This window comes from Monodelphis domestica, chromosome 2 (assembly GCF_027887165.1).
Source record: "Monodelphis domestica isolate mMonDom1 chromosome 2, mMonDom1.pri, whole genome shotgun sequence".
Taxonomy (NCBI): domain Eukaryota; kingdom Metazoa; phylum Chordata; class Mammalia; order Didelphimorphia; family Didelphidae; genus Monodelphis; species Monodelphis domestica.
In genome coordinates, this window is record NC_077228.1 from 65,603,022 (window position 1) to 65,614,089 (window position 11,068).

The following is an 11,068-nucleotide window of genomic DNA, read 5'->3' on the forward strand; positions in this document are numbered from 1 at the left end:
TGTAGAAGGAAATGACAAGCTACTCCAGTATCTTTGTCAAGAGAATCCCAAATGGGGTCATGAAGAGTTAGACATAACTGGATAATGCATGACTTAACAAGTCTAGTCTATTATTTTTAGGGAGAACAGAAGGTCCTAGATATTTTCATGTGAAGAATGATCAAAAAGGGAAAAACATGGGCTGATCAAATCATAGAATTAGCTTAAATGAAATCTACTTTCAGACAAAGTTGTACGAGCCTTCATTTTAGAGTTCTTTTCTCAAGCCTTTCCCTTCTTCAATCATAGGAATTATTCCATGGGGGAATGACTTTCCTGACCCTGAGAAAGTGTTTGTAAATTTAACATTTTACAAATTAAATCTCTTCCAATTACTTTGCCTGAGAATTTCAGAACTCACTTTCATTTCAGATGCAAATTAATTTGACCATGACTTTTCCTTTTGTGATTTAAATAGTCACTCTTTCCTTTGTTTCCTAGGAGGACACTGAAAAGTCCACTGGATTTGGAGTCAGAAGAAGTGTATTTAAATCCTAGCTCTACTCTTTGGAAATCCAGTTACTCGCTCCAGGTCCCAGTTTCCTCATCTATAAAAGGAGTTTGAACAAAATAGCCTTCCCATGTCCCTTCCGACTCTAAATAGATCATCCTAAATTCAGGATGTGATCAAATCTGGGATTTTCCTGGATTACTGTGGTGATCTAGGGAACTCTATTCAATAAATGACTTTTGATTGATTACATTGTTTTCTTTAAGTTGGTATGTACCTGCATCCACTCACCAAGAAACTTGTAGCACATCCTAGTTGTCTGGATTTCTTTTTTAAAATTGACTTAGGGTTTTTATTCCTTCAAGTCAGTTGCTTTCCAGTATCCCATGTATGGGCACTACAGATAACTTCTCTTGCTTTCTGCCTTTGCCTTTAAGGTATTTATAGCCCTTTATAAATGCTCCCTGGGGCTGTTGTCTTTCTGGGTAATATAGATTGGTCTTAAAATTAGAAACCTTTCTGTGAAACTGGCCTTTCATACCTCATTTCCCATCAGGACTCTAACTCACGCTTGTAGTTTGCTTAAAGCTTTCCTTTGGGAACATGAAAGTCTTTGAAAATGGTGTGGCCTTTTGACAGGAAATCCCACTGACCATGTTTTCAGGTCAGAGTCTTAAATCAGTTATTAAACACAATGCATATACAAGTATACGTATGTATATCTGTGTGTATTAAAATGTGTATTTTTACTTTCTATACACAAATATGTATTTATTTTATACCTACAAATAGGTATTTCTAAATCTACATATGTATGTATATATATATTTATATTTATATATATATATATATATATATATTTGACTGCCAAGGCATTCTTCAGAACATAAGGATGAACCAGAAAAAAATTAAATATTAAAAGTTACTCAGATTCTTAGCAATTCGAAGTTATCCTGCTTGGGGAAAAAATCAGCTTTAATTTAATTCAACAATGCTTTATTAAATACTGACTGTATCAAGAAAATGTTTTAAGTACTTGAGTTAGAAAAAAATTAATATAGTATTTGCACTCAAAGAGCTTGAATTCTACTAAAGAGCTAGGAGGAAGAAAAAATATATATAGTAAATGATTACAAGGGAGAGTGTGGAATGGGAGAGGGATAACAACTGGAGAGATATGCAATGGTCTCTTTTAGGAAATGTCATTTGAGCTGAGTCTTGAAGGCAGCTAAGGAATTCTTTTTTTTTTACCCTTTTATTATTTTCTATTATTTTCGTAGGCTTATCCTTTTAAAGCCAGCAAAACTCCAATTCTGTGCTTACAGGGACCATCAGCTAAGGAATTCTAAGAGCAACAAGTAATGAGGGAAAGCATTCCAAATATTAGGCACAGTCTGCAGAAAAGAAAAAAAAAGTAGGAAATACACTATCATTTTTAGGGAAGAACAAGAAGGTCAGTCTGGCTCTAAAATAAAGAGATCATATGATGATGGAAAATCAATCTGAAAAGACAATTTCCTTTTGAATTTTTATCCCAGATCATCTCACTCTCTTGACTTCTCTATGTCCTCATCAGTTGCTCTCCCAACATGGAAAAACTTCTACCCTAGTCCTGTTCTCTAGATTGATAAGAATCTATCCCAAACCTCTATTTTATAAGAGTTCCCCAAGCATCTTTGCTTCTCTTGTTATTTTTCTGCATCTTCTGATTTCTCTATTTCTTTTGCATATTTTTCAGTGATTTCAGTCCTGGGCCCCAAGTCTTTCTCTCCTTCTCCTTCTCTGCCTTTATTCTTGGTCATTTTCAAATTCCCATTAATTTTCCATCTAATACCTTGGCCTTTCAATTCCTTAATCTGAATGCCCATGACCTTTATCTCTACTGTTTCAGCTGCCCACAGGGTACTTGCTCAGTTATTCAGTCAACAGCTGACATTCAATAAGAACTTACTATGTACTAAGTACTGTGTTAAATGCTGAGGATACCCTATTTGATCATAATATGATGACTTATTTGGAAACTCCTAGAGAATCATCAAAAATATAAATTGTGGCATTTATAGCTTCAGTAAAATTGCAGGCTACAAAATATATCCTCAAAAATCAATTGCATTTTTATATAATTGTGACAAAATCCAAGAAGTGATAAAAGAAAGGGAAATCATACCCCAAATAACTACAAAATGCTGGGAATCAATTTACCAAAGCATCTAAAAGGCTTGTAATATTAAATGGCCAGATGTTGCTTAAAGAAATAAATAGGAGGAAGGTAGGTGGCTTAAGGGATTGAAAGCCAGTCCTAGAGATGGGAAGACCTGTGCCCAACTCTATCCTCAGACACTTCCTAGTTGTGTGACCCTTAGCAAATCATTTAACCCCCATTGCTAGCCTTTACCATTCTTCTGTCTTGGAACTATTATACAGTATTGATTCTAAAATGGAAGATAAGGGTTTAAAAAAATAAAGAACAACAAATAACTGGAAGAATACTCATGGCTTGTGGCAAGGCCATGCCAACATATTAAAAATAGTAATATATTATTAAAATTATTTTATACCATTATATAATCAAATAACCAAGGGAATACTTTATAGAACTTGATCAATTAATGACAAATTTCATTTATTAAAAAAACCTAATATCTTGATTATCAGAAGAAATGATGAAATGCTCTAAGGATGAAGGGAGAAAAGCACATCATTAAAACCATCTGACATTGGTTAAAAAATAGAGAAATATTAACAGAACAGACTAGATAAGGGAAAATAAGAAATGATGGTTATCAATAGGCCAGTGTTGGGTGGGGAAGAGGGGAAGGAAAGAACATGAATCATGTAACCATGGAAAAATATTCTAAATTAATTAATTAGATAAAATTTTTCAATTAAAAAAATGAAACCCTTTGCAACCTTTAAAAAAATAGGGCAGTGTTTGATAAAATGGAAAATATAAATTACCTAGGAAAGTATATTCCAAAATGCATGTTAAATAGATGTATAACTTTAATATTAAAGATTATACTAGAAATAATTAGAAAAATATAGCTTTCATAACTGTAAGTAGATGTATTATTCTTTTTTTTAAATATTACTTTTTCAATCACATGTAGTAACAACATTTAACAATTGTTTTCTGACATTTTTGCAATTCAGATTCTCTCCTTCTTTCCCTTTTCCCCTTCCAGAGGTGATATATAGTCTGATATGGTTTTTACCATTGCTTTCATATAATACATATTTTCATATTCCTCATGTTGTGATTGAAGATACATATCACACATGCAATAAAAACCTCATTAAGGAAATAAAGTAAACGATTCACTTCACTTTCCATCAATTTATATCTTTCCAAGTTTTTCTGAACTTATCCTGTTCATCCTTTATTATGGCACAATAACTTTCCATTACAACATATACCATGGCTTATTAAGCCATTATCGAATTGATGAATATCCCCACCCAATTTTTAATTCTTTGCCACTACAAAAAGAGCTGCTAAAATATTTCTGGACAAGTAGGACCTTTCCCCTTATCTCTGATTTCTTTGGTACATGGACTTGGTAGTGGTATTGCAGGGTCAAAGGATATGCACAATTTTTATGGCCCTTTGAGTGTGGTTTCATATTACTCTCCAGAATGACTATATCAGGTCAAAATTCCACCAACAATGCATTAGTGTTCCAATTTTCCTGCATCTCCTCCACCATTTATCATTTTCCTTTATGATCACATTAGCCATTTTCACAGGTGTGAATTAGTATCTCAGAGATGTTTTAATTTACATTTCTCTAAGCAATAGCGATTTGAAGCCTTTCCTCATATAACTACAGATCGTTTTAATATCTTTGTTTGAGAACTGCCTGTTCAAATTCTTTGAACATTTATCAGTTGGAGAATGCTTTGTAGCCTCATAAATTCGATCAGTTCTCTATATATCTGAGAAATGAGGTCTTTGTCTGGTACACTTATTTCCTCCCAGTTTATTGTTTCCCTTCTAATCTTGGTTGCATTGATTTTGTTTGCATAGAAACTTTTAAAGTCAATGTATTCAAATTGGTACATTATATTTTTCTTAATATTCTCTATGTCTTATTTGTGCATTTTTTTTGCATTTGTTCATGAGTCTGACAGGTGAACTTTCCCATGTTCCTCTAATTTGTTTGGGATTTTTATCTTTATTTCTAGATCAAGTATTCATTTTGACTCTATCTTGATGTATGGCATGAGATGTTGGTCTATGGACAATACTAGGTTACTATGATCATGAACTATTGGGTGCTTGCCGGAGGCCATCATACCCCGACGGTTTGACAAGGTCATGGTCCGAGGAAGGAAGGTCAGCAAAGCAGACCCCAGAATGAGCCCCACCCCACCCCCCTGATCCCCCTTTGTGACTTCTTTCCCCCAATTTTCCCCACTAGTGGACTTGTTATGATTATTATTCTCTCCCCAATACAGGAGAAATAACATGAGAGCAAATACTTATAGGATCAATAAATATATACCCTACTTTAATCCCCCTAGGTTATTACCCCCAAAAGATTGCAATTACAGAATAAAAGCCCAAAGACTACTGTCTATGACCTCTCCTTTCTCAAGCACAAGATATACTCTAAGGCCCTACAACATAATGAATCTTGTCCTACAGTTACCACAGTTGAATGAATTTGTTGGAACAGAAGTCAAATAGTTTCGCTAGGCATCTCAAAGTAACACAAGAAAAACAGAACTTGTAAATTGAGGAAAACCCCAAAATTGGTTTGCCTAAAGTCCTCACACCTAGATACAAATATGTTCTGTTGTTCATCTCCCAAGCAATTATGATGGATTAGTGAAAGCTGACCAAAAGCACAATGATCCTCTCAGCAGGTCAAGGAGTACTAACCTATAAATGTCTTTATTCACATTAATCATATCTATCACAGTGTTGTAGAAACCTAGTAAATGATCAGAGAATTCTTTGTTGTAGTAACATCACAAGAATGTTGTTTAGGTGATTTGATAATATCCAATCAAACTGTAGAATGTCACATATGTAGAGAATTAATTATGTGTGTATACCAAAAACCCATATAATAAACAAACCATGATACCATGGCAGAGCACTGATGTGATGTATGTGGGCTGAATGCGTGGTGTATCTCACCTCATTTATCCGACTGTGACATCACATCTTGGGCAGACAGACCCTGGGTCCTCAGAGAGGCTGCTGGATGGACCTCTGGAGGTGCTGATTTCATAACCTATTTCACTGATCCATTACTCTATTTCTTAGTCAGTACCAAATTATTTTGATGATTATCACTTCATTTAATATTTTGATATCTGGTATGACTAGAGCAAGAATATATATTCTTTTAAAAAAAAAAAACTTTACTTTCCACCTTAGAATCAATACTGTATATTGGTTCCTAGGTAGAAGAGGATTAAGGGCTAGGCAATGCAGGCTAAATGACTTGCCCAGTGTTATATAGTGAGGAAGTGTCTATGGCCAGATTTGCAATCCACTGAGCCATGCAGCTGTCCCTGAGAAGATGTGTTCTTAACCAAAAGGATAGAGGCAATTAAAAAAATAAAATAGATATCTTTGCTAACATGAAATTGAAAAGCTTTTGCACAGACAAAATTAATGCACCTAGAATATGGTTTTGCATCAAATTTCTCTGATAAGGGTTTGGTTTTCAATATACATAAACTATATATAAATATATATATACCATATGAACACATGTGCATGTACATGTATCAGCCATTCCCCAATAGAGAGGCAATCAAAGAATCTAAATAAACAGATCACAAAAGAATTTCAAAGCATCCACAATTACATGAACCACTGTTCCAAATTGCTAACAGAATAAATTCAAAACAAAGCAACCCTGAGGTTCCTTTCATACTCTTCAAATTATCAAGATGACAAAAAATAGCAATAGTCAGTGTTGGACAGGGTGTGAGATGATGGGCACATTAATTAATGCAGCATTAATTTTTTTAATTTAAAAAAAGATGGAAGGCTTCATGATTTTGCATATCAGCCTTGCAACTGGGGGGTGCTAATCTTCTCTGTATTGTTTCAGTACATGTGCTATTAGATTTATACTTCAAGGAAGCTCTTGATAATGAGGAAGTCCCCATATACACCAAAATATTTTTAGCAGCACTTTTTGTGATAGCTAAGAATTGGAAATAAAGTAGGTGTCTTGGAAATTGGGAATTGGCTAAATATATTGTAGTATATAAGTATAATGAATTTTTATTGTGCTGTAAGAAATTATGTATGTATAATATATGTGTATGTGAGAAGCATGCAAAGATGAAAGTGAACTGATGTAGAATAAAATAATCAGTCAAGAAGACAATTTATATGGTGACTAGAATAATGAAAATAGAAAAAAGAACCACGACCTCCAAAATCAAAAGTGAATGTTAAAATTATAAAGATTGAACAGAACTCAAATGAAGATATGTGACAGGAAACTCCCAAACTACCTCTTCTTGGGAGGAAAGGTCCACAGGTGTTACACTTTGCTCATAATTTTGGACTTTTTCAATGTATAGATTGTGCTGACTTTTTCTCTTCTTTTTCTTTTCTTGTCTTAAAAAATTACTAATTGTTATATTATTTGGCTCTCTTGATGGGATGGAAGGATTTGGGGCAAAACTGTGATGACATAAAAATAAAAGATATCACTAAAATTTTTTTTAAAAGCTAGAGCCTCAGACACTTCCCAGCTGTGTGACCCTGGGCAAGTCACTTAATCCCTATTGCCTAGCCTTTATGGCTCTTCTGCCTTGGAACCAATACACAGTATTGATTCCAAGATGGAAGGTAAAGTTTTAAAAAATAAAAATAAAAAAGCTGGAGATTCAAAGGAAAGCAAAAACATGATTTCTTCCCTTAAAGCTCAAATTCTGATGGAGACAGTGTGAAAGTAACTAGGTACATACAAGATATGTATGATATAAGTGAAAGGTAATTTTAGAGGTAAGGGACTGAGGTGGGGGGATTCAATAGGAAAGACCTCCAGCAGAAAGTAGGATTTGGTCTTCTTTGAAGGAACCAGGGAAGCTATAAAGGTGAATTGTAGAGAGTGAGGAGTAAAGTATAAAAAGACAGGAAATATGGGATCGCACCAGGCTGTGATACCTTAGTTCTTTATTCATCCTTTGAAACTGGCTAAAAACAATTTATAGTGGAAAGAGCATTGGATTTGGAGTCAGGAGAAGTCTAGGTTTACATCCAGCTTCTGGGACCTACTCAGGGGCAGCATTAGATGTTCAGAGGTCTCATTCTCACAGGTTCAGTGTCCTGAGTCTACTCAGAGGTGTGTGTGTGTGTGTGTGTGTGTGTGTGTGTGTGTGTGTGTACCTGTGTGTACGTGCATGTGTGTGCATACCCCAAAGTCTCTTCTTAATCAGCTACTTAAACAAGCATTTATCCCATGCCTACTGTGTGTATGTAAATCATTGCGTTAAGATGAGTATTCCAAGGTTTCTTCTTTTAACTCAACAAAATACTCTTTGTATTATTTTCACATCATGAATACAAAATTGCTTCAAGGGTACACATCTTTGCCCTGGCATCAAAATTACTAGTTACTATTCTACTGAAACCGCATAAGTAAAATTTTCCTTTTTGCTTAAATTCTCTCATCCATTATTAAAATGCAAATATTCTGGGCAGAATGGCACACTAAGCCTTATTATTTTGACCATTATAAGAATGTGTTTATTAGATCCTTTCAGAAAGATAAGGTTTTTGAGAGGTGAAGAACTGAGAAAAGGGCATTGGATGCTGGATATAAGAGGAGAAATTTGGGACAGGGGACACCACAATGGGTAAAGAGGCCACAGAAGTCAAAATCTGGGAACAGCAAAGACAAACTTTACCATGATGTTTCCGAGACTGGCTTTTCATAAGAAAAGGCTTTTAACTGTGGAAACTATCTCATTACAATTAGCTTTGTTGTTCAGTCTTTATAGTCCTATCCATTTCTTTGTGACCCTATTTGAGGTTTTCTTGGCAAAGATACTGGAGCAGTTTGCTATTTCCTTTTCCAGCTTATTTTTCTTTTCTTTTTTTAAACTCTTACCTTTCTTTTTTTTTAAAATCTTACCTTCTTTCTCAGAATCAATACTGTATTGGTTCCAAAGCAGAAGAGTGGGAAGGGTTGGGCAAAGGGTATTAAGTGACTTGCCCAAGGTCACACATCTAGAAAGTGTCTGAGACCAAATTGAACCCAGATCCTTCCATTTCTAGTTCTGTCTCTCAATCCACTGAACTACCCCCATTTTCCAGTTCATTTCATCATCCAGTACATCATCCAATTACAGATGAGGCAACTGAGGTAGATAGGGTTAAATAGCTTGTCCTATGCCATCTGGCAAATAAATGTCTGAGATCAAATTTAAACTCAGGTCTTCCTGATTCCAAACCTGGTGCTCTATCTACTGAACATCTAGCTACCTCCACAAGGCAATCTTAGCTAATGGGGCATAAACTGAAAAAAAATATTCAGGTTCAAAAATTTGTAGACATCTAGGAACTACTCTTTGACAATGCCCTTTTGTGGTTGTGTTGGGGCATTTTTTTTTTTTGAGAATGCTAAGGAGCAGAAATAAAATATATTAAATTTAAAAGATTTTACACAAACAAGACCAATGCAACCAAGAGAAAAAGGCAAACAACAAACTGGGGAAAATGTTTATAGTAAGTATCTCTGATAAAGGCCTCATTTCTCAAATAAGCAGAAAACTGAGTCAAATTTATAAGAATACAAAGCATTCTCCAATTAACAGATGGTCAGAGAATCTGAATGGGCAGTCTTAGATGAAGAAGTAAAAACTATCCTTAGTAATATGAATAAATTCTGCAAATCACTATTAATTAGAGAAATTCAAATTAAAACAACTCTGAAGTACCACCTCATACCTATTGGACTGGCTAATATGACAAAAAAGTATAATGATAAATGTTGGAGAGGATGTAGAAAAACTGTGACACATACATTATTGGTAGAGCTGTGAACTAATACAATCATTCTGGTTTGGAACCATGCCCAAAGGGCCATAAAATCTTGCATACTCTTTGAGCCAGCATTATCACTGCTAGGTCTGTATCCCAAACAGATCAAAGATAGGGAGAAAGGACCTACTTGTGCAAAGATATTTATAATAGGTCTTAACAGGAAACTGAAGGGATGTCTATCACTGGGGGATTGGCTGAACAAGATGTGGTATGATTGTAATGGAATACTATTGTACCATAAGAAATGATGAACAAGATGATCACCAAAAAACCTGGAAAGACTTGTATGAAGTGATGCAAAGGGAAGTGAGCAGAACCAGGAGAATGTTGAACAACTGTGAATGATTTACCTATTATCAACAAGACAAGGATTCAGGACAACTCCAAGGCAAAAACGGCTACCCACTTTTATGGAAGGAACTGATGGAGTCTGAATGTGGTTTGAAACATACCATTTTTGACTTAATTTCCTCCAATGAAGTTTCTCTAGTGTAAGTGATTTGTGTCTTTCACTACATGATAAAAGTGGAAATATGATTGTATAACAACACATGTACAATTTATATCATATTACCTGCCTTCTTGAAATGAGGGATGGAAGGGAAGATAGAACATGGATCACAAAATGTCAGAAAATGAATATTAAAAATTGTATCAACATATTATCTGGAAAGAAATTAAAAATAATAAAAGTATGCAGAGAAATTGCACAGGAGGACAAGTATAGATGGATAACAACCTTCAGCATTATAGGAATCATTCAAATTGAGGCAATTACAGATCCATTTGAATATGACTATCAGAGAGGGAGAATGACCTAGAAGTCTGCAGGTTACAGCAATAAGATCTATCAGGCTAGAAGTAGGGTTATGGAGTTACTGAGTGATGTTGGCAATGGGGAACAAGAAATATATCAACTCTTCCTCCTGGTCTTAGGTGAACTAATACACATGGAACACCATTGATGGATAATACACCATTGATGGAGCTGAGGACTGATACAATCATTCTGGAGAGCTATCTGGAACCATGCCCAATGGTCCACAAATCTGTGCATACTTCTAGAGTGTAAGAAAAAGAATAGCCAACTTTGGAGAGGGCACCAAGAGAAGTTAGAAGTCTTTAGAATAAAGATGGGTTTCAGTGCACAGGAGCAAAAATTCCCTTATATAGGACAATTATACTGTTCTGAGTCATACTTCATGGTGAATTCATTTGAGATCTCTCATGCAATGGACAGCTACCTAGGGAGAGAGTGAGGGGCTCTTGGGGAAGTGTAAAGATAGGTTGTGATTGAAAGAGTCAGGAATGAGGAATCTAGACAGCAGTTCTCAGCAGTATTCTGTAAGTTCTGATTAAAATATCTGGAAGGGACAAATAGGAGTGCTAGAAGAGAATAAGGGAGCTGAAGATAATTGGTCACTCCTTAGGCACTATGCTAAATCCTGTTGATACATACACAAGTAGAAAGACAGAACCAGCCCTCTAGGTGCTTACATTCTGAGAAAGATCACATAAAAGGAAGCTTGGAAAAGTGAGGGAGTTGGAGACAA

At 35.1% G+C, this 11,068-nt stretch overlaps 1 pseudogene; it reads right to left on the bottom strand.

Moving 5' to 3' along the window:
• Window positions 1–6,487: 6,487 nt before the first annotated feature.
• On the bottom strand, window positions 6,488–6,587 carry LOC130457734 (U6 spliceosomal RNA; annotated as a pseudogene).
• Window positions 6,588–11,068: the final 4,481 nt, after the last annotated feature.